General features: G+C 40.5%; 1 protein-coding gene across 3 annotated transcripts in view; it reads left to right on the plus strand.

The window, feature by feature from the left end:
* The window catches only part of ZDHHC8 (zinc finger DHHC-type palmitoyltransferase 8), a 185,198-nt gene that overhangs the window by 33,270 nt on the left and 126,507 nt on the right, over positions 1-25,421 (plus strand). The window lies entirely within an intron of this gene.

The raw sequence follows: 25,421 nt of genomic DNA on the forward strand, positions 1-25,421 counted from the left end.
CAGAACCATCTGGCTCAGGGAGCAAAAAAGAGGACTTCAGATTAAGCTCTGGTTTTCCATATGTCACTGCAGTTTTACTACTACATTGCCTAGCCTTTTCAATGCTTCAATCTTAGGCTGAATTATTAAACACCAGCATGTTCCTAGTTAATCAATAAAAATGTTTTTAATCTATTGATGTGGAAAATGGAGGGCCAAATGGTTTCATTAATCCAATTATATACTAATATATATATTAATCTTATTGATCTGCATGTTTTAATTAAAAAGAAGACTCTGAAAGGACACTTTATACTACCTTGGCTCCTTACTGACCAAATCCGGGAGAACTTCTTTGGTTTAAAATTCTGATGTTCCTGTTGCTTTATTTGGCAGACATAAAATTTGTGAAGCCTAGGATTTATTGCTTTCAGGCACTGGATTATAGTCCCCTTCATACATGTGTAACTTGTAGTGTAATTTGAGTTCTAGGAGTATCCATTTACTAACTTGCACTAGTTCAGATCTCCAATTGATTGGACAATCAGTTGGTTAAGATTGTATCATTAGTTACTGTTCCTTCTAGCAGATTGCTTTAAATATATACTTATATTTAAAATAATTGGTGCAGATTACTTTCTTCTTGTGTTAGGTGACTTTTGTGATCTGACCAGACAACAGGGAGACAGGAATTCCAGAGTTTTAATTCTAGCTCTTCCCTTTCTGTCATGAGTCATATAACCTCTACATTCACCTCACTGTCTGAAAATGGAGAAGACTACCTAACGCACATGGGAAGTGGTAAAGTTAGCTAAAGGGGCACCATCCACTTGAAATCTAGAATTAATCTAAACAGGGAATGTGCCTTGATTCCACTGAACTTCCACCAATGTAGCTGAACTGGTTAAACCTCAAACAAAGAGAAGTCACTTGCACCTGGGCAGTTTACTTCTGTTTTAAGCAGTCCAAACTGGAGCGGTCCTTGTCTGCACTGCTCATCTGTTTAAATGCTTAGTCAAGAATCTTTCCTGTTTCTTAAAAAAAAAAAAGTCCTTTCCAGTTGCTCTAAGAAAGGTTTGCATAAACAGAGAAAAATAAATATATGTGCATACACACACAAGGCTGTCAGTTATGCCATGGGTTCTTAACCTTTTTCTTTCTGAGACAGCCCTCCCCCCATGCTATAAAAACTCCACAGCCAAACAGTGCCACAACAACTGTCCGGATGCATATAAAAACCAGGGCCAGCATGAGGGGGTAGCAAGCGGAGCGATTGCCCAGGGCCCCCCACCACAGGAGGCCCTATGCAGCTAAATTGCCCAGGCTTCAGCTTGAGCCCCAGGTGGCAGGGCTCAGGGCCCCAGGCTTCAGCCCCTCAGGATGGGGCTTCGGCTTTCCACCCTGGGCCCCAGCGAGTCTAACACTGATCCTGCTAGGAGGACCCCCTGAAGCCTGCTCAGGGACCCCTGGACTCCTGATTCAGAACCGCTGGGTTATGCAAAGTAAAACTGAAAATATAGAGACTTTTTCCTCTAATCTTTTAGTCAGTCTGTCTTGCACGTTGTAACTCTGGTAGGAAAAAAAAGATTTTTCAACAGTAGAAAGGATGTCAGCTTAAGTGCTTTTGAGGATGGAGGAAATTGTAGAAATGGCTAAATTACTGTAATATCAGTAGACTAAAATTAAGGTTCTCTTGTCCACTACCTTACTTTCTTGTGGTTTTAATTATCTGTAGCACTGGCAGCAATCCCTTATCATTAAGGTGGCCTAACGCTTTCCATTATAAGGCTCTGTGTTCAGTTGTTTATAACATTGCCAAACTAACCATTTAGGCTGAAAATTTCCTTGCCAGGCATCAGCCTTATGCAGAATTTTTTTGGAAAGTTTCAGCTAAACAGAACGAGGTATGGAAAAAATGTTTTGCCCATGGTAAACTTCATTTCAGCAAAGCTAGCACCTCCATGCTTTGCAGCAGGGACTTGAAATTTGTCAGGGGAACCGGACTGGTTTAGTGTCAGGGTCTTTTGGTGTCTCTGTGAAAATCTGCTCAAATTTGGTCAAGGTGTAAACCTCTCAACATAGCACTTGGTTATGCTCGGAGGCTTTTTAGAGGCTGACAGTGAAACTCTCTCTGAACATTCCAGCTTCGGTGAGCATGCTGTATCCCCCCACAGCTATTGTGTGCCAACCAGCTGGCATGCATGCCATCCCTATAGAGCAATGGAGTAGGCTGCATCCTAGGGGTGCTGGACTCTTCCTCCAGTTGCTCTTCCATCTGTGGGACCAGGCACCTAACTGAGAGGAGGAAGATTCTCTCCTGTGCTTTCACTGCTCCCGCTACTGGAACCCATGCAGTATGGTGGAGAAAGAAACCAACTTACTTGCATGAATGAGGAGAAGCAAAAGGAAGACATAGGCTAGGTGGGATGGACAGGGACAAGGCCTGGGGTGCAGGCAGTAGGTAATTGGAGCAGAGGAGGATGCTAGGCGACAGGCAGATGGGTAGAGCATGAAATATAACCCAAGGTTCCTGAGTCCTACCATTCCTCTGTTGCCAGCTGCAACTATGAAACCTACTGGCAAAGTGTCTCCTCCCCTGTTGTCAGTTTAGATGGAATAAATGAGCCAAAGGCCTTAACCTAATCCAGTTACTGTCCAACATTAAACAGTGTTAAACAAGGTTTGGGGCTGGGTTTACAGAGACTTTAGCCTGCTTAGTACTACGGCGCAAACAGCATTAAAATTCCTTTGAACTGTTTGTTACAGATATAGAGAAGAGGGGAAAATAATTAAAGCACTTGAAATGTAAAGTATTAAGTAAGGCTTTAATTTTAATAACATTCTTTGTTCCCTTTCTCTTGAGCTAGAGAGAGAGTTTTTAGAAGGGAAAACCTCTTTGTTTGATGGCCTTTTAGAAGATGTTAAAGAAGGTAATAACTGTTTTTTGGGGAATCGAAAAGAAGTTTTTTGAGTTGCGCTGGAGCTGCTATTGCTGTTGTTAGTTTGATTTTATTTTATTCCAGGTGGTGGTTGGGATTTAGCTGGAGCCAGAAGAGGTGGCAATGTTATTTTGCCTCCCCCCCACTCCACCCTCTTTTTTTGCGGGGCTGGGGGGCTGTTCTGGTCAGGGTGTTTTATAGGATTAGGATGAAGAAGGTGGTCCAGGGTCTTAGGAGACACTGGGGGTGGCACCCATGATGGTGAAGCTTGCTTCAGTAGTCTCAGCTTGTTTTTCCTATATTTTTATTCCAAAATCTCTTTTTGGGTCATCTTTTAAAAAATAATAATAAAAAAAAAGGGGTAAGGGAAGCAATGGGTGGAATAGCCATCCCCTCAATATTTTGTCCACCCATTTAGGCCTAATATCCACCATGCCAATTTTGGCTCATTAATTTCTGATTCCACATCTTCTGTTTTTACTAAGCATGATTTCAACATAGTGACAGTCCTTGAGTAATGTCAGCCTGGCCTTTTTTTGTTTGGAATAATTTAGTCTCTGTCTGATTCTCTTGTGTCTGTCTGTAACATTGCTTATTGAAAGCAACTCGGCTTACTTTCCATCAACATTTAGGTATGTCTACACAGCCGACGGCAGTGCTTTAACGTGGCTGTGTAGTTGTGGCTCCAGTGCTGGGAGGCAGCTCTTCCAGCGCTGTCATAAAACCACCTCTGCAAGGGTAACAGCTACTGTTTACACTGCCACTTTACAGCGCTGAAACTTGCATCGCTCAGGGGGGTGTTTTTTCACAGCCCTGAGCGCGAAAAGTTTGTGATATAAGTGGCAGTATAGACAAGGCCTTATTCTTACAGGTTATTTGATCATTTTATAAACTTTTACATGCTTTTTACAGTTAAGATTACAATTAGGGTAAATTTGTAGTCCCAATTATTGCAGCATAATCCCTTTTTTGTTTGTTTTTATGAACCAGTTCCACATACGATCAGACATTTGTTCATAAAATCACAATTACAATGAAAATCCTTATTTTAATTTAAGCATCCTAAAGGAAAGGAGGGGGGAGTATTTGGCTATATTTTTAAGTTTGCAAATTACTTATTCCAGAATTGGTATTTGCAAATATTATTTGATTAGATCGTACAAAATTTACTATTAAACTTTTTAGATGTTAACAAAGCTTGAGAACTTACAACTTGCTTTATTTGTAGTTAAAACAAAATTTAAAACTGCTGCTGCTATATTTTTGTAAGATGTTTAAGAACAACCCATCTTTTATTACTACTTTGGCTATCCTCCCAGGATGGGTAAAAGTGGAAAACACGTCCCCTGTTTTTGCTGTTTACACAGTTAAAGCTGTGCATTTACATAAACTATGAAAATTTTATGCATTAGTGGTTCAGCTTGCTTACTTGGAGAAAAACTTTAGCCCTGATGACATTTTTATCCAACTGTGTTGCCTTCTTTAAAAAGAAGAAACAAAATGATGTTTTTTGGAACGTCTGCATTTATGAGCCATTTGTGACACTCAAAGGTGGCAAAAACAACAAGGAGGAAAAAAATGTTTTGTTTTTGACAATAAGAAAAAAAAATGCTCAAACAAAACAGAATAATCACCAAAAAGTTTGGAGTTGCAAGAGTCCTTGATTCTAGCTGTTTGAGTCAGTTTGTGCAATAGCAGCCCTGAATTTGCTGTCATTTTGTTAACAAGGGAGAGTTACCCAATATGTTGTTTTAATAGAAGTCTGTGTTAGTAATGTAATGTTCAAAAATATAGAACACTTCATTTTTACCACTTTTGATTTTGTTAACACTTTTTCCCCACTAAACCTTCAAAATTATTACCAATTACAAAAACTACAAACCTCAAAATCAAAGAAAAAAATTAATAAAACACTTAATATTTTTTAAAAGAACTTTAAAACAATTAATCTTCTCCTTTAAAAAAGGCAAAAACATACACAGTTTGCTTTGCATTCTTATCTCAAGCAAGTTCAAGACATTTAAGAATTTCGTAACCAGCTTTGAAAACAATTGGCAAATTGTTTGCCAAGGTATCAGCTTCTGAGTATGTATTAACCCTTTAAGCCCTACATTGGGTGCCAGAAATGTTGCATTCATTTAGATGGAATAAATGAGCCAAAGGTATTAACATAACCCAGTCACTGTTCAACATTAAACAGGGTTAAACAAAGTTTGGTATACAGAGGCCTCAGCCTGCTTTGTACCATGACAAGCATGCTGTTATCAATCCTTTTAACCTTTCATTAAAGATATAGAAAAGAAGGAAAAACAGTTAAAGCATTTGCAATGTAAAAGTAAGACATTTCTTGTTCCTTTCCCCTTTAGCTAGAGAGAAGTTTTTAAGAAGGAAAACCCCCTTTGTATGACAGTCTCAGACTTAAATGGTATCAAAGATGGGAATAACTGTCCTATCGGGGAAAGGAAAGGAAGATTAGTTGAGATGAGCTGCTGCTGTTAAAGGGCTTGTCTACACTACCGGACAGATCAATGGGCAGCAATCGATCTAGCGGGGGTCAATTTATCGTGTCTCGTATAGACGCGATAAATAGACCACTGATCCCTCTAGTGTCGACTCTGGTACTCCCCCTCAACGAGAAGCGCAAGGGGAATCGACGGGAGAGTGTCTCCCGTCAACACACCACAGTGAAGACACCACAGTAAGTACATCTAAGTACATCGACTTCAGCTCCGTTGTTCACGTAGCTGAAGTTGCGTAACTTAGATCGATTTCGCCCCCATAGGGTAAACCAGCCCAAAGTTTCATCCCAGGTGGTGGTTGGGATTCGGCTGGAGATGGTAGAGGTGGTGATGTTATCTGAGTCCCTCTCTCTGGCCTGGTCTGGTCAGGACGTCTCTTATGATTAGGGTGAAAAAGGCCTGAGGTTCCAGGATATGGTGGGGGTGGCAGCTATAATGGTGAAGCTTGCTTCAGTAGCCTCTATCTGTTCTTCCCTCTTTTCCTTCCAAAGCCCTTTTTTTTTGGTTTGTTTTTTTTTAAATGGGGACTCAAAAAAAGGAGCGATGGGTGGAATAGCCCATCCTCTCATTATTTTGTCTTCCTGCTAGACCTAATATCTAACCCATTGATTTTTGGCTCATTAATTTCTGGTTCCACATCTTCTGTTTTTACTAAGCATGATTTCAACGTAGTCCTTGAAGTATATCAATGAGGCCTTTTTTGTTTCTGGAGTAATTTAGTCTCTGTCTAGTTCTCTTGCATCTAGGGTGACCAGATAGTGTGAAAAATCTGAATGGGGTTGGGGGGTAATAAGTGCCTATGTAAGAAAAAGCCCCATATATCGGGAATGTCCCTATAAAATCAGGACATCTGGTCACCCTACTTGCACCTGTTTATAAAATTATTGAAAGCAACTTGACCTATTTTTCATCAACACTTGTTTTATCTTTTTACAGTTAAGCTTATATTTAGGGTAAATTTGTATTCCCAATTATTACAACACCCCTCTAGTGGAGAGCTGATACTCAGCTCAAGTGATAGAGATGTTTGCTGTGGATCTAAAGTTTCCAACCCTGCTGATGCCCTTTGTGTGTGTGGTGGGGGGAGAAGAGGAAGGCGGGGCAATAGGGTTCCATATGGTTGAATTTCTGGGTTTTGAGGGTTTTTTTTTAAACTTAGAAAATTACAAAAAGCCTTTATTAAAAGAACGTTAAGGATGCAAAGCTAAGCAGTTTTGAAATGCCGCAGTTAACCTTCCAGACTCGTGAAGCTCATCATCAGAAGGAAACTCCCCATGGACCAAGGCACACCAACTCAGTGGCACCAGACCCTGCTGTAACAACAGATGCAAAACCTGCAGACACATCTCCACTGTTATGACTATCAAAACCTCCCACAACATGCCTTTCAAAGTCAATGGGTTCTACACGTGCCTATTGCAACATACTCTGCACTAGGTGCCCCAATAACAACTTTGTGGGTGAAACCAGTCAATTGCTACACTCCCAAATGAACTCATACAGATGAATTAGAGAGACAAAAACACCATATCAGCCATGTGCAAACACTTTTCACAAATGACCACTCCATATCTGACCTCTTAGTCCTTTGTCCTCAAAGGAAAGATGCATAACAACTTTAAAAGATGAGCCTGGAAGCTTACATTTATAACTTTGCTAGACACTAAAAATCATGGACTAAATAAAGACACTGAATTTATGGCCGATTACAATAATCGGTAGCCAACTAACCCTCCTGTGTCCTATGACTGCAGATCCGTTAATTTCCCACTACACTTTGGATGGTCTCTTACAACATGTGTTAACTCCTTATGCTGTATTTACCTGTGCCCTGAGTACCTTTCCCAGATCTGAAGAAGAGCTCTATGTAAGGTTGAAAGGTTCTCTTTCACCAACAGAAAGCTATTACCTCATGCAACCTTAATTCACCCCCCTTTTTATTCGTTAATTACACAATCATATAGTATTTTTTCCAGAGGACCCCTGCCTTATTCAGTGCATAAATGGACAATACTGAGGGAATGAATCAAAGTTGTGTAGTGAATTAGGCTATTGTCTGTAGGACCTGTTGGTGTTCCCCATGCAGAACATGGAAAGTGTGCAGTGAATGACACAAAACCATACAGGAAGGGGATGATCTTGTGGTTAAGGCAATTGAGTGCCATGCTGGGGAACTGCATTCTATCCCTGCTTCTGCCACAATGTTCCTCGGTGTTGCTGGGTTAGTCACTTCAACCAAATTGTTCACAGCTGGATAATAGCTATGTACCTAACTTTTGGGCTGTCCAACTTGAGACACAGGGGGTCTGATTTGCAGAAGTTCTGAGCATTTGCATCTCCCTGTGCTCTGAACAGATAAATGACTAAAAAATGCCAAGAACACTGAAAAGTCAGGTCATAGGGGTTTTAAGGTGGGCACTTAACAATTCTGGCCTTAATCTCAGTTTGCAGATCGGGAATGGGGGCAGAGAGAATATCATTTTAGCACATGGGGTGTTATAATGATAAATGTTAATCATTTTAGTATGAATGTTTCACAATCATAGAAAAGCCCATGAGGAGACTAATTCTATGTTCAGTGCAGGGTTTAAATGGTATGCAATAAATAAGATGTAGGGGGACACATTGAATGGTGAGGATACAAAGAAAATTTGAATCGCTACCCATTCACTGAGCACCATACATCCTGGGTACTGAATGAGGCAGCGGTCCAGTAGGAAAGAAGTGTGATCATGGAATTAAACTATTGTAATGTATATGTACAAAGAGGCCAAATTAACGTTGCTCATGAACCTTAATTATGGCACTTCCCAAGGTCTGAGTGCTTGACTTTCTAACATTAATATTCTTAATTTTATTTATGCAATAGTGAATGTATACTGCATTTTGCCATAGTTGGTATCCCAAAGCAAGTCCTTGTCCTGCTAGGACTCCGCGCTTTTTGAGCTTTCTAAATTAATAGTTTGGGGTAGAGGGTGAGAAATCCTATATCTGAAAATGGGAAGAACTTCAAGGTTTGAAAGATGGTTTGGCTAGTGTGAGATGACATAGAGCAGACTTTCACTTTGTGATGATTTCAGACTAATGGCTGAAAATAGCTGTCTGCATTGCAGGCATGAAATATTAAAGCATGCAATCATCTCTTTTAATTCCCTGTAAATTGTAATAAGGTCCATTGAACTTAGTGCATGGGGTTTTTTTAAGGGCAATTATGGGATTCTAAAACTTCACTTTTCACTTTCAGTTAGGATTGGACAGTTCCAACCCATACCCCTAAAGAAGGGCACCATGTGACATATCAGGCATTTGATGATGACAGTGTACCACCCCCATAAAACCAATATGCTTAACTAACCAGACTCTGTCTCTTGTGCTTAAGAAGAAAATCTTCATTGGTCTGTTTTGAGATGCATACAAGTGTTTTTTTAATTTTTTTTAAATAAATTTAAGTTCTTGTACTCTTCTGAAGACTCACAAATTGTTGTTCTATCCTCTTTAGCTTGACAATTGATTTATTTTATATCCTGGATTAATTACATTTTCTCAAAGCTATTTTTATTATTCCTTTGAAATAATTATGAGCATAGCTACTAGTCAAAGTTAAATAACCGGGATTTCAGATTATTGTATACAAAGCTATTCATCCATTAAATAAATTAATCTGTATTACAGAAAGTCTACACAAAGGTGTCCCATAAGAGCATGGTGCTTGCAATAAACAAGTGAGGTACTGTATCTTAAAATCCAAGTTGCTACCTACACACACATTCCTAAGGTTTTGTTTGTTTTGTTTTTTTTGTTTTACAAAGGACATCCAATAAATGTGTAATAAACTGTAATGATACAGAAGCAGCTTTGCACCCTGTTCCCTCATGCCAAATGATTTAGCCCTCTTACCTAATTGTACTTTGCCATTTTTGTAAAGTGTTTTTGAGATTTTTGGATTAAAAAAGGCACTGTACATATGCAGAGTATTTTATGGTTACCTACAGTTCTGGTCTCTTTGCTCTCCAGGTTGAGGGGTGTGTGTGTGTGTGTGTGGTTTTTGGTTTGTTTTTTAAGTAAACAGCCTGGACTATAGTTTATATGAGAAACTGACACTCCAAAAGAAGTTGCCATTACTCAGGTGAATTGGATGTTTAACCAAAAAATTCCTTTCTTTCTAATAGAAGAATGAGGTTTGGGAGTGAAGAAATGAAATGTTCAAATTGTGATACAAAGCAAGGAAATCTGAAGTGAATTGTACTGCTTCAGCCCTGATTCACAGCCTAGCCTTTCTGTTCACCCTCATAACGGTGCAAGTTAAAACCTCAATGTTAAAATTATAGTGTGGTGCGAACAGGCACTAGTCAGGAAATTCAAAGAAACATAGCTTATCGTGTTTAATGTAGTCATGAAATTGGAACAGAGATGGCAGTTAATGAAGGTAAATGTGGTGAAAAGACTAACTTGCGTCTATTGCAGTTTCACATCTATGTAACATTAATATTCTGGTGGCAATTCCACTCCATTACCCAAAACAAACCTAACAAAATAACCTAGTTCCATCTCTCAGCTGCTACATTTTGATGAGACATTTCAGTGACTCATTGCCTTAGCCCCAGTACTGAAATTAGTTATGTAAGAGTGGCATACTTATGTACTTAAACTAAATAAAATAAGGCCATTTTATCATCAGCCGTAATGCAGGGGCGTAGATTTTTTTTTTCTTTTTTTCCCCAATCTGTAGCTGCTTGGCTTGAAGATAACAACATGAATAGGGTAACACAACTTTTTTGAAGGGAGTATGGGAAAGGAAAGACTTTAAAATGGTTCACAGCCATTTCTACCATTCTGCATATTTTGTAAGCTGGGTATCCTAGCTACTTGAAGGACCTGGTTAATTGTACAGTCTGCTTAACTTGCAGCTTCTAGTTCCTCTTCTGGATAGAGGATCCAGAACATGCACAAATCATCCCTCTTGAGCTAGCATGCTGAGCTGGTGTTTTTTTTTTTTTTTTTTTAAAAGGCAGCGACTTATTTTGTTAAAGTAAGTAGCCCTTTAAAGGCAGGTGCCCCTTTTCAGACAATTTATTGTCCTGTGACAATGGTAAAGAGTCAGGGTCACTGTCTTCTAACAGGTTTCAGAGTAACAGCCGTGTTAGTCTGTATTCGTAAAAAGAAAAGGAGTACTTGTGGCACCTTAGAGACTAACCAGTTTATTTGAGCATGAGCTTTCGTGAGCTACAGCTCACTTCATCGGATGCAGTAAGGAACTTTAGTAGAATAAGGAAAACGGTAATTCTAGAGAAGAGGGGAGTACAACAACGCTATGCTGCGACCACTTTCAAAGTTGCAAATTTTGTTTTTGTTCCGCATCAGAACGCAAACATTTCACAAGTTTTCACTAAATGGAATGGTCTAAATGTCCATTTTGGAAAGAAAAGATCAGGCTTTTGATTACTCTCTCCCCTCTCAGAAGTAACCAGAGTTCACCCTAGATCTGCGAAATCTTCCTGTTGTAGTTGATGATGTCTCCACGAAACATCTTGGCTTCAATCTAACAGCATATTTTGACAAAAATGCTCTGACGAGCTTTAACTGTACTGAGCTAAATTAAGCAGTGACTTTGCTTTTTAAAATACAGTATGTAATGGTCTACAAATTTAAAAAACCCTACACAGATTTATGCTTGTCTGGTGCAGGGGAGAAAAAACAGTGCATATTGTGGGAATCCTATCAAAAGAAAAACTTTTTTTGATGTGTCTGGGGGAAATCTGCTATCACGTCTTATAAATCCTCTCCCAGGCTTATTTCTTACATATTTGGACCTAATTACACATGCACTGCTTTTTCTCCCTTCCTGCCCTGCTCCTTGACTACATGGTACTATATATGTAAAGTTATTTCAGATTTCAGCACCATAAAAAGTTGGTAACAGCTCTTTTTATTAAGTAATAAGTCACAACAGGATGTGGTGATGCTGTCTAGAATTGCCACACCTATGCTGTGCTGCGACACATGACTTCATTCACCGTCAGTGTGGTGATTATTAGACAACTAATCACCACACCCTGGAGTATTTTACTGCTATTATAAAGTGGCTTAGTTAAAGGAAATACTACTTTTTCTAAGGGAAAAATGCTAACTTTTCTTTTGAAAAACCAGTCCAGGATGATATAATTTTAAAGAGTCCTTAGTCTGGAATACTCATTGAGCATATTTTGTGTGTGTGTGTGTGTAGAGAGAGGGAGAGACCAATATTGCTTTTTCGACTTAGTGCCATATTTTCATAACACCCCAATTATATAACAATCCCAGCTCTTATGCTTAGTGCTTATAAAGTTTGTGTAGAATTGTTTAAGGTCCCCAATCCTCCCTCTGTTCCCCCCATATTACTTTGGTGGTGGTTTTTTATTTGTTTGTTTTTTTTTCACTAGTGCTTGACAAAGCCTTGGCATAAGATTAGTTTCCCTAGGGTCATATCTGACGTCTCCTTTATTTAGTTCCAGAAGACAGTATAGGTCACTTGGCTAGAAAATAAAGATAAAATGTAAAAATTCATGAAGGTAGTTTTTGTTGGAAGCTACAGGGGCTGGAAGTCACAATGTACGGCTTCTGCACTGAGAGGACACCTACAAGCAGGGATGCATCTAGTTTGTTTTCTATAAAGAGACATGCTCTGGAGCCATTGGCTACCTATCATAGCCTCTTCCATGGTCTCGAAAACTGTATGGGCAGAACTCCTAGTTGGAACCAAATACATACAAGACTTTGTACATACAAGTTTGAGCCACGCTCGGTGCTACTGGGAGTGACAGCAACCCCAACAGCTTCAACTTTAACCTCCCACTTGGACTTAAACTGCTCAGTTTTGCCTCTGTTGCACATGTAATACCTAACGCTACCCCTTGAGATACCTTATGCTGAACTGCTCTGCTGTGGGGTGGAGGTGGTGGGAAAAGATGGCTAGATCCTGACGTCCCCCCTCATTTCTCCCTGTTCTCCGGTAGTGGGACTTCGAGGGCAAGGGTACCTCATGCTCTCCTCCCTGACAACTGAATTTGGAGGATGAAAACTGCATGCTGCTCCTCATCACCAGTGTGGCAGAAACTTCCTATTTCAGAGGAACATTTCAGGCAGGGACCATGAGGGGTCTCAGAATCTGTCCCTTGGCTATTTTGTGTTGTGGTGCCACTTCTTCAGTTGATTCATATCTCTCATCAATCACTGCATGGTCTCCATCTCCTAGTAGCTGCCTCTGAGCATGGTATTCTATCAAAAGGTTGGACTTTGAAGAAACTGGCTGTGTGAGAACTGGAGGAAGCTTCTTTACCTACACAAAACAGAAGTTGTCAGAATTATCCTTTTTTTCAGCCTTCGAGACCCACAAAATTAGGGCAACCAAAGTTTAGCCTCCATGAGACAGCAGAGTGTGCGTGTAACCTAACAGTATGCATGGAATTAAACACAAAATGGCTGTCTGTCCCTGTGTAATGCTGTCAGGCATGCACCTCGTTAGAGTCCTTAGTTTGAGCATTGCAGTACATAGAAAAGAGAGACATAACTGTTAAGTAGCTAAATGTACCACTATCTGAAACTGAGGTAGCCAGTAGAAGGCCTCCCTCATCCTCTAGAGTTTAGAGTGGTGCCTCATGTTGTTGTATAGACTACTACCTCAACAATCCAGAAGAGAGACTGCTAGACTCCAGAAGTAGCAACACCCACCTGCCTTGGCTGGAAGGATGGAAAAATTGAAAGTGTATTTGGGCTCAGCATTGACTTCCGGGACTTGAGCACACACTTAAGTGCTTTGCTGAATCAGGACCTACATGCTGCAAAATGAAGCCTTCAGCTTTCTCTGAGACAATAATAAACTATTATGCCCTGCAAATACCAGAAATATGGCTGATAAAATATCAAACCTCCATCTAAGGCATTTGTAAACGCAGCCAAGCTTGCTGGAGGGGCTGGATTGGAAACTGTTTCACATAATTATTTTAGAAGGAAAGACTTCTTCAAAACTGTCTAAGGAATGGACCATATTAAGACATTATTTAAGTAACTTTATTGCAAAATTATTTACACTAATTTCCCTTGATTATCATTGGGGAAACTGCGAGTATTTTGCCCCCAAATAGGAAAGGGTTTAAAAAAACAATTTAATATTGGCTCATATCAAGTTTTTAAAAAATCCTAAAAGTTAGATGGATAAAGACCTTGACCATCCTGCTGCCCATACAGGATGGCTTTCTATAGCATATATTTCAGTCCCCTGTCCCATCTAGTTCTATATGACTCAGTGATGGGGATCTCACAGCTTTACTTGTGAGACTGTTTCACAACTCACTAAATCTGTTGCCTGGAAACTTTTTTTTTCCCCCTAGACTGAATAAATTTGAAGCTTGTGGGAGTGGGAAGTGACTACATCTCAAATGAGAACATGGTCAAACTGCCCCTTCAATTCCACAACAATGTTTAAAAACTAGGGGGAAAAATCACTTTTCATCTGGACACTCCTAAATCAGTGTAGTAGAAAAAGGAAGGGACATGATACTGTGCAGAGGGATACCATCTAAAAAATTCTGCTATAATGTCTTCCTATTGCAATAATTTAGTCTGATTTCAGGAGGGGCTTGACAGCATGACCAATCATAACTTAGTCTCATTACAGTACTATTGTGGTTTTTCAGTAAACCTGTCACTGCAGCCAAAACTTTGCTTCAGTTGATGAAGTGCAGAATATAACTTCTTTAACTCTTTCATTCACCTTATGCTTCCTACTGTCCTCCCTAAAACTTATTTGGGAGGAGCATACTAACATTGACATTCCTGATATCGGTGTCAGTGATCACTTTCACTTATTCATTCCATGGCTATAAAATGGAGTATGGAAGCCAAGCCATATTAGCTGTGCAAGTTTGGTTTACTTTATCTCTCAAACTATTTGGCTTTTCTTGTGAATAGGATATAATAGCAATCATTTCTCAAGGTGGGATGTGCATGGAAAAAGTGAAATCTGACAGTCTCAGTATCAGTTGTCTGCAAGAGGAGAATACTCACAACTCAGTGCCAGCAGTGGTGAGTGCTAGTGTAGACCAGCTGCTGTTATCTTGGCTTGCTTTGAACACACTAAAATGATGTGATTAAAATGCCAGCGCCTAGTCTCAAAGCAGTCCCATCATTGCTAGCATGTCTAGTCTAGATTTTTGGCCAAGATCTAGTAACAAGGCCCCCAAACTTGGAAAAGAATAATCTTAGCAAAATTTAGCTCTTCCATAGTGCATTTCATGCATAGATCTCAAAGTACTTTGCTAAGAGAGGCAGGTATTAGCACTGTTTTACAGATGGGTAAACTGAGGCACAGAGGTGAAGGTCTGCTAAGCAAAGTCAATCGCAGCACAGGAAATAGAACCCAGGTTGTTTTATGGTCCAGTTTTCTATTCACTGGACTTCATTGACAGTAAGTATCTGGAATGACTGTGGGGATATGAATGACTACCCTTAATTAGAACAAATCTGAAATCTAATATTTGAAGAGTGCTATGTACTGATGTGGATGACTGCCATTCCCCCCACCCCCCCCGGGATGGTAGATCCCCTAAGAGAAGTGTGTATAGTGTAATCTGAGATGGATTGATTATGAAGCTAATTCTTGGCAAATGTCTCTTCACTTAAAGTTTTAATGCTCCATAACTGTGTATTGTAGAAATTCCCACAACTACGAGCATTTAGGGTTAATTTAAAGCTTTCAACCTGAATTTTTTAAAGTGTTCTGTTACTCCTTATTTATTAATCAGTAAGACTACATCCCTGGAGAGCAATAAAAAAAATCAATGTTACTATGCTTTGCCTACAGTAAAGCAGGAAAGGGTTTTGTGGGGGTTTAATGGGTGACGGTGATGCCTAAAACTGGGATTTAGGTGCCTAAATACATCTGTAGATCTGGGACAGTAAGATCATATACCTCAAGGTGAACCCGTCCATTACAACCTTTGTTGTCCTGCATCTTCATGCAAGCCAAGTAAGCAGCTGGGTAGAGTTTTTTGTTTATCCTTTTGTACTCTGCCGAGTGTATGGAAATGTTACTGCTGCAGCTTGGGGTAGACATGATTTAAAGCATCACCCTATTATTTTGATATGCTAGCATAAAGAATATAATTTTAGATAAAGGCCACACTTTAATAAGACCGTAAATCCAGTGAATAGATGCATTACAGGGAGGCAATTTTTCAAGATCTTTCTAGCACCTCTGTAAAACATCATGACCAGCTAAAGATGAAACTTTGACAATCGTCTCTTACTTTTTAAAAGTAATCATTTCATTTTTGTTCTTCTTTAGGCTAAATTTACTTTTTTTTTAATGTGACCATGTTTTTAATTAAACAATTTCTGATTTTATACCACGTTCTTTTCCGGAAGAGTTTTTAAACAAGATTTTACTTGTCACTAAATTGAACCAATAAGAGAGGCTTAAAGCAAGAATATGTTAAATAGAAGAGAATCTGTCATGTTCAATTTATGATTAGAGATATGCATGGAAATAGTCAGCAGTATGCAGTTTTTGGCTCCCTTTTAGCCTCTTTGGGCTAAAGAATTCTGGCATAAGAGGCCAGGTGTTTGTCCTTTGCAAACGAGACTTCTCACTTCTTGCTGAGCTGCTTTAATCAGAAGAGTCTTCATTTATTCACTACTCACCGAGGACCTGAGCCAAAGCCCATTGAAGTTAATTAAGGTCCTTCTAGTGACTTCAATAGTCTTTGGATTGGGCCCTGTGAAAGTAATGCAGGTGGTGGCTAGCAACAGATATCTGGCTACATTCAAGGGAGCACTCAAACGTTTGCCAATTCTTTCTGACAGTCTCCCATCTGGGTTTTCTCTTATAGTTCTACAGTATGTCATTATTTTTAGAGCAGTTCCACCCTCTATGGTGCAAGCTTGATTCCTCCAACAACCACCACCAAGCAAGCTTGATAATACTATTGTAGCCTGTAATGTATAAAGCAAGAGTACATAGTCTGTCCAAATTACATAGAGCAATCATAATTTATGGGTGGGGGCATTTTCCTAAACTTAACCTGTTAAAGACTAAACATCTGGCTTCCAAGCCTGTGTTTGCTGCTTTGGCATGAGGGGGAAGCAATTTTTAAAGTCACCCAAAATGTAGCTACAGAACTGACAGATACCCTCATTTACAAGCACAGAGTCCTGCATCTGCTTGTACAACTGGGAATTTAAATATGCAGTTTACCTATCTACCCTTGTAAATACAAGTTTTTGCAAATATGCAGTTAATGGGTGCACATGTTCTTGAGTACGTATTTTTGATGGTATGGCCAAGAATATACAGGGTTGAAGGTAGTCTTGCGAGCCATGCTCTGCATTTGAATGGCCTTGGGTAAACTAGTGTAAGTATGGGATCCATTTAATCTGCATTTGAGGATTAGATCTGGGTTAAGTGTGGGACTGGGAGTCAGGATGTCTAATCGCAGCTCTGATAGACTTTGAACTCTGAGTTGTGATCATTAATGTTTGTAAAATGCCCTGGAGATGCAAAATGTTGCAGAAGTATTACTTGTTTATACTAAATTGCAGCTCCACAGATATTACTTCTGAGTCACTAACTTCTCAGAGAATCTGTTGGAAAGATTTACGGTAAATTAGGCCTTGTGATGCATTCATTGTTGAGGTGCTATAGTTTCACTGGAATTGGAAGGAAAAAAGATTGAGGATAATACCATAAAGTACAGCAGGGAAAGATTATCACAAAATCCGCATCTATCAAAACCTTTCCAGCGCTTACTGCAACACCAGCTGAAATCCCTCACTGCAGAGCTCAACTTCAGGTTCCCTCAAAATCACTAAAACAAAAAATGCTTTTGTGTGTCCTTGTCACTGTTGACACTCTCCTGACTTTGAAGACGACGGCTAGCTCTATTAGCTTTAATGGACCACCAGTAGTACAAACATTTTTTGTATTAATGCCATTCAAACCAAAGCATTTACAGCAATGTCTTTAGGTGAATACGTGCCATTCAAACACAAGAAAGGTTTTCAGGGGATTATGCTCAGATTTATTAAAGTCAACTTCTTTTAAATGTTTTATTATTTGCATTGTGGTGGGGCTGAGGAGCCCCAGCCATGGACAAGGTGGACCCACACAACAAAAAGACAGCCCTAGCCCCAAAAAACTTACAATTCAGTTTCCTTTTCTTGACTCCAATTACGGTTGCCAACTCTGACTGAAGCTATTTCGGGAGATTTCTTTTTCCAACATGACAAAATGTTATTTTTCTGAAAATATCCTATTAAAATCTCCTGGATTCCTTTCAATAGTCACTGGGAGATTGATGCCGATTCCAGAAGACTCCAGGCCAATCCTGGGGGGTTGGCAACCCTAACTCCAATGCAGGAACCACTGTCAGAGTGTGTTTCAAGCATGTACAAACCATTCATTTCTTCCATCTCCTCATTGTTCACAGTGAACCATCATAATTCACTCTCTCCTACTTGTACTGTAGATAGATATTTCTAATAACTTACAAATCAGGAATGAGCAAGAGAAAAGTCATATCTGAATAACAGATTGGGTTTTGAACCTTTCTGATGTCTGACTAGCACTATCTGAAGCTGCTTTAGAAACATGCCTAAAACCACATGGCTTTAATAAGAAAACTATACATTTATCCTAGATTAGATATTCTGGGTTCGCCTCTTGATAATGAAAGTGCTGTGATGATTCCGGAGGTTTGAGGCTTGATTTTCTGCCTTGACACATCAAGCTCGGCTATGTTCCAGGATTGCACCAATGCAACTTGCACCGTTAGGAACTGACTGGGCAGAGCTGCAACAGTGCAGTGAGGCCATACTAACCATCCTGTTGTGGGCGCATACGATGCGTTGTATCCATGCACAGCATTAATGTTCTGTGGAGAAACCCATGACCTTTCCTCTCCAAACTGAGCTTCTGTTCCTTCAGCAACCTTCTAGCTTCAGTGGGGCATGTGACCAGAGCACTGGCTGGTGTCCTTTGTAAAGACTTGGAATGTCTTCCCCTTCTGAAGCTGGCAAACCTCCCCTCGCCAGGAGCCGGGACTCCCTGTGCCCCCACCCCGAAGCTGGGAGCCGCACTGGAAGTACCCTCACCCATACATAGCCCCTAGCTACCCCCTTCCTGCACCCTGAGCTACTCCCCTACTTCACACAGCCCCAGCTACCCACCTTGCCTGCACCCTGAGCTACCCCCTTGCTTGCACCCAGCCCCAGCTACCCCGCCGTGCACCCCGAGCTATCCACCTGCACACACACAGCCCCTAGCTACCTTCTCCCTGCACCCTGGGCTATTTTCAGACTTTTTGAAATGAGTCCCCCCTTTGAGTTATATTTTTTTGGTTGCGTCCCACCACAGCCGAGAGAGGCTGGGTGACCTCCTGAGTGAGTCTGGGTGGAGGTGGTGCTTTCTCTCTGGACCCCACTGTACGGAGCTGGCTCGAGCCCCGCCAGCTCTTTCCTCCACCCCCCCAAATAGACATAAAACTACGCTAATGCCCAAGGGTCCCCCCGGCCCTGCCCCCACTGGGCCCTGGTGTTTTTAATAGCTGTTGAGGGGGGGCCTCAGCAAGAAAAACGTTGAGAACCCCTGCTGTAAGCCCTGGGCACGTAGCAAAGGCAGAAAACACTAGCATAGTCTGGGCTGACTCATACTATGCTAATATTTTCAACAACCTATATGACAGGGAGGGCTGCCTCGTCTTGCCCACAGAACAAAGGAACTGTATCTTCTCTGCTCCTGGCAGACCAGACACTGGAATCTTTTTCTACAGCAGAAGAATCAAAGCTCTTTTCCCAGCAGTAGGGAAGCAGCACGATAAGAGAACTGGTCGGATAAGAAGAGGCGCTGGTCCTGGGAGGTGGGGTGTTCGCTCAGGGTGAAATGAGTGTGCCTGCGGCACAGGTGACCGTGTGCCCCCCATGGCTGACTCCTGCTGGCTACCCTGTGTGTGATTTATTATTTATTTTTTAAAATACACACCGCTTCCTGAGGCATTTGTCAGACTTCCTTACATCCCTATGGCCATCCTGCTTTATCCTTCCATGGGCAGGACGTAATTACAATCTTTTCTGTCATAGCTACAGGTGTGGATGGGGTACTCCTGTTGGGAGTGTGGGGCTGACTGGGGACAAGAGATACGCTCTCCTACGCAATTCTTGCACCTCCTGTGAATAATTGCAGGAAGGGCTATTCAGACTTCAGCAAGTACTCAGCATTACCTATAAATATTTAAGTGGGGTGATCTAAATCAGAGCATGTATTCCTGTACTGATAACACATTTCAGCATCTTGTGCTGCAAGATAAGACTGAAAAGACTTGGCATGAAAACAACCCTGGGCATCGGATGCAGGGGAGCATAGAAAAGCTGTGAATCTGGCAAATATAAGGGCCACTTCACCTTGCTATTTCCATTTGGGAAAGCTGTTCTTAGGTATGCAGGTTAAGGAAAACATATGGGGGGAGAATTTGAGTGGATCTCGAACTACACAAATAAATACAACTTAAAGGATTTGTCATTTTATATCCTGTAGGGAAGAGGCATTATCTAGTATTTAAAGCATGGGGCTGGGAGATGTAAGTTCTGTTCCAGACTCTGTTACGTTCTTTATGTTATGCTTGGCAGTCATTTAACCTGTCTGTGCCTTGAGAATCTCTTTCGCTTTTACTGAAGAATATCGATCCACCTTTGAAGCAGTTTGTAATATCAGATGACAGGCACCATAAGAGTGCAAATAAATGTTCTCTGACAGCAAAACACATACCATGTACCCATATGCATGGACACTTAGCTTTAAAATTAAAAACAAAATCCAAACTCAGACACGATAAAATCTTGGCAGCAAAGCAAACCCAGATGAACTGCATTTTGTATGCTATGCAAAAACTGATTAACTCTTCCACCTCTCCTCTGACTGGCTAGCTGTAAATTTTTCCATAGCATGGATTTATCTTTATTATTATTGTTTTCACTACAGTTGGGGATGTAGTTTTACCTTTTAAGATTTACATGCAATATTTAATTGGTATTAAAATCCTCCTGACACCTGGAAAGCAGTATCTTGAACTCTTTGGATTCTCCTTACCAGTAAGTAGTGATGTCCTTCAAGGAAATGTTCTTGACTAAGATTCAAATGGACTACTGTGATTACTAGAAGTTGCAAGAAGTATTGCTAATATGAAAGTTGCTTACACAGGGCTATTAATTGTCGGAGAGATGATAGCATATTACGAGATGGGTAGTTTATGTGCTATACTTAGATTAACTAATCTGACCTGATCCTCTTGGATCGCTGAGGATCGATCCCCTATTTTCTTCAGAAGGGGTCAGAATCTTGGCTAGGTCATTAAAGATCCCATCACGCTTTTCACAAAGGTAAAGATGTTCTGAGTGAATTTCAGTTTGGATGGTCAAATTCTGCCTTTCTAAATACCTGCCTTGCCATTTTGATTTAAAAAACGAGAATGATATAAAATTAACATGGCACATGCAAAATGGATTAAAAATTAGCTAATGGATTGATTTCCAAATGTAATTGTATACGTGGAGTTGTCATTAAGTGGATGTGTTTCAAGTGGGGTCCCACAGGGATCGGTTCTTGGCCATGTGCTATTTAACATTTTTATCCATTACCGGGAAGAAGACATAAAATCATCACTGATAGTTTGCAGATGACTAAAAAATTGGGGAGTAGTAAATACTGAAGAGGACTGGTTACTGATTCAGAGCAATCTGAATTGCTTGGTAAACTGGGTGTAACCAACAATACGCGTTTTTAATTCAGCTAAATGTAAGTGTATCTAGGAATAAAGAATGTAGGTCATACTTCCAGGATGGGGAACTCTATCCTGGGAAGCAGTGACTTTTTCAAAAGATTTGGTGTCATGGATAATCAGCCCAATGTCAGCTCCCGGTGTGATGCTGAGGCCAAAGAGCTAATTTGATCTTGGGGTGCATAAACAGGGGAATCTCTATAGAAATAGAGAGGTTATTTTACCTCTGTATTTGGCACTGATGCGACTGCTGCAGGAATCCTGGTGCCCACAACTCAAGAAGGATGTTGATAAGTTGGAGAGGGTTCAGAGAAGAGCCACAAGACTGATTAAAGGATTAGAAACCATGCCTGTATAGTGATAGACTCAAATAGCTCAATCTATTCAGTTTACCAGACAGCAGGTTAAGGAGTAACTTGATTACAGTCTATAAGTGCCTCCATGGGGAACAAATATTTAATAATGGGCTCTTCAATCTAGCAGAGAAAGGTATAACTGGATCCAGTGGCTGGAAGTGGAAGCTAGACAAATTCAAACTGTAAATAAGGTATACATTTTTAAGGATGAGAATACCTAACCATTGGCAGAAGTTATATGGCCTGTGTTATGCAGGAAGTCAGACTAGATGATCACAATGGTCCCTTCTGGGCTTGGAATCTATGAATTTCAATTAGATAGCTGTGTAAGATGAGTTGTCAAACAGCAGCTGTGTGCCATCCCAGATGTGGCTGTAGTTTGCTGGTGGGTGAAAATATTTTCTGTTTTTGGGGTGGGAGTTAAAGTGTGTTTAAGAAGTAATGTTTTATAGAGTCAGTTTGAGAAATCCATTCTCCCCCAAAAGTACTTGGGTGAAAAGTGCTAAAAGAGCTAACATGCTCTCAAATAAAACAGGAAGTTTTCCCATGTATATGTCACATTAGTAAAGCTCTTCAGCACATCTTTCAATCCCATTAACTTCCATTGGATTTGAGCATGTGATGAAAGTTAAGTGTACTCTTACATGCTTTGAGCTTTGGGATACGAGGAAACTGGGAACTGAATGAATGTCTCCTAAATGGCCCAGAAATAGTTACAATAATTCAGTGGGGTCATGTGGGCTTTTAAGTCATAAATGACCATGGTTTTGGAATTTATGGAGACTATATTTACAACCTGACAGAGATCTTGTATGTCGTGTGGATCGTTTCTTTGGCAGGGGAATGAGGCAGGGAAAAGGGGTTGCTTTGGGGGAGAAAGGAGATATGATAGCTATGGAGAAAGCTTAAAACAAATGCTGGCAGGACTAATCTAGGCCCTACTCGTAATTGCTTCAGTCTTAATTTTAACCTGGGACTATGTGTCTGAAGAACTTGATTAACCTCTTTTTTTAACTAGCAGTTACAGAAAACAAATCTTTAAGGTAGTTAACCCAGCTTCCCCACTCCCCGCCCCCGGGACTCAATAACCAGACTACATCTAAATAGATCTTCTTAACTGTTCAGTATCTCCAGCAGCAGCTCCATCCAACTCTAAGGAAAGAACCTCTTTAAATGTCCTTCCAAATGCCGGGCTTCATTCTTGCTAAAACTTAGAGGGTTTGGAGGGGAAAAGAGAAGTGGAACATCCAGCTGTTTCTCCAGTGAGTATCTGAATCTGATTCCTTCATTTCCAAAGGGCTACTTCTGTCTTTAAAAAACACGAAATACTTACTTAGTGCTTTTGGAGCTCTGAGATGTGAGTTCTCACTTCCCCTCCATTTTCATGACACTGAACACGCTTATGAAAGGCATAATTGAATGCCTTAGTTTGGAAGTTAGGCCCACACAAATGTGGAATCAGGCTCCCTACCTTAGTGTTGAAGACTGCGAAGTTTTGAAAATTTGGCTACCATTTGTAAGTGCAGACTTCTGCTTTTTAATCTGCCATTCTAAAAACAATCTTGCATTATTTTAGGGATAAGATCTGCTCAACTGCAGTTGCCTGTCTAAGGCCTAAAATTACAGTAGAACCTCAGAGTTACGAACACCAGAATTACAAACTGACTGGTCAACCACACACCTCTCTTGGAACCGGAAGTACACAATCAGGCAGCCGCAGAGACCATAAATACATAAATAAATATATAAGCCAGTGCAGTACTGTGTTAAACTACTAAAAATATAAAGGGGGGAAAAAAAAGATTTGACAAGGTAAGGAAACTTTCTGTGCTTGTTTCATTTAAATAAAGATGATTAAAAGCAGCATTTGTATTCTGCATAGTAAAGTTTCAAAACTGTATTAAATCAATGTTCTGTTGTAAACTTTTGACTTGTTACAAGTTACAAAGAACCTCCATTCCCAAGGTGTTTGTAACTCTGAGGTTCTACTATATCTCCCTACTCCAGATGTTTCCTTACAGAGGTGCATTGGGTGGGGTGGGAATGGGGTCTTCATCCCCATATCTCCTCCCAAGGACTAAAGTTCAGAGAACAAATTTTGGAACCTTAGTCACTTAAAATCAAGAATAAAATGCTTTCCCAACTGTTCATGAACTCACTGGCCCCTTTCCTAGCATAGTTTCCAAAAGAAAAGTGTACCCATGCTGGCATGCAATCTAGTTATGAAGGTCAAATTATAACATGAGAACTGTCAATAGCTACAGACTGGTTTCTACTGGATATTTGAACCTTATGCCAGACTGTTTTAATATATCCACTAGTGGCTAGCAGACTTGTTGTTCTTGGATCCTCTGATCCTCTAATATAAGCTGTAATATCTTATTTGGTTTATTTTGTTATACTGGAAAGAAGGGAAAACTACCATTTTCAGGGGTTTGGAAACTGAGATTCTTAAAATAGTCAGTCATTCTGCTTCTTGCTGAAAGCCAGACTTCTTAAATCATGATGGAATCTTGCTATTAATAAAGTTGGTTATGCTCAACATAAAATTAGCTGTTACCAAGCTAATATCGCTTCAAAGTAAAAAGCGTCTAGTAATTTACTACTGATGTCCTGAAATGTTCTATTTTTACACCTCTGAAAGCACAAAAATGAAAGGCAGAGCCAGCTTTTGTGACTCAAAAAGTCTGGAATGGGATCTAGTGACAAATCAGGAGGGTAGAACTTGCAGGACAGATACTGTACTTGATAGCATGTTCCTTGTACCATAAATTGAAGGCAAGTGTTAAGGGTGCTTACACATCTTTCTAGGCCTGTGGGCTCTAGCACCTGGTCAGTCCCAATATACACTGATGTGTGACTCAACCAGGATGATTTAGTAGGATGGGCAGAAAATGTTGCAAATATCCTAGGGTCCATGGCTTAATCCGATAACTAAGAATACAGTTTCTTGCTTGACCCTAGGGGGCAGTTCAAAAGATCTTTAATACCTGGGCTGTTCCTTCTTAGTCCTTCCCTTCGCTAAAGGTATTTAAGTATCTGGCCCCCAGCAGTACATCTTGTTGGGGTGGCTCTTCCATGCTGATGCAGCAGTTCTGTACAGTTTACCCTCTGTTCTCCAACTCTGCTTGACTTGGTGTCCAAATTCGGGGCAGCTGTTCCAGCTCAAAGCTCCATTGACTTCAAATATCCTACTCCCGCCCAGATACCGTGCTCACTGACCTAGTCCTAACCAACAGCCCTCCCACGTGCCAGGGAAGTGTCTCTGAGTTGAGCAGGCCCATGATCCTCCAGGGGTGGAGGGAGGAAAGGTGCAAATCTAGCTTGCATGTTCACTGGAGTTTTATGGCAGGGAGAACCTGCAGGATAGTTCCAAATAACTCATGGAACTGAGACACCTGTGTGGGAGTAGAAGGTAGAGAGTGAAGAGACTTGCAATTGGGAGGAGTGGGGCCAGCAAAGGAGGAGGAATGCCAGAGAACTTTGCCAGAAGCCCCTAAATGTGAACAGAGTACTAAACTGGGACTTGAGACCTGTTTTATTTTCATGACTCTGTGTCACTGACCTAATGTAACCTTGGAGAAGTAAAAATATAATTAAATGAAACCTTGATGTTGGTTGGTCATTAGGTCATAATACAAATGATAATCAGAAGCAGAACCTTAACACAAGGAATATGAGCTCACCCAGTCTGCAATCCTACTGTAATACAGGATGGCACAAGTCAATGAGCAGATTTTGGTCTTTTCATGGGAATAAGAGCTTTGTTTTAGGAGAACTAGATTATCTGGTGGGATTGAAATGGCTCAAATTCCTATGCTTGGG

This window comes from Chelonia mydas, chromosome 15, assembly GCF_015237465.2.
Source record: "Chelonia mydas isolate rCheMyd1 chromosome 15, rCheMyd1.pri.v2, whole genome shotgun sequence".
Taxonomy (NCBI): domain Eukaryota; kingdom Metazoa; phylum Chordata; order Testudines; family Cheloniidae; genus Chelonia; species Chelonia mydas.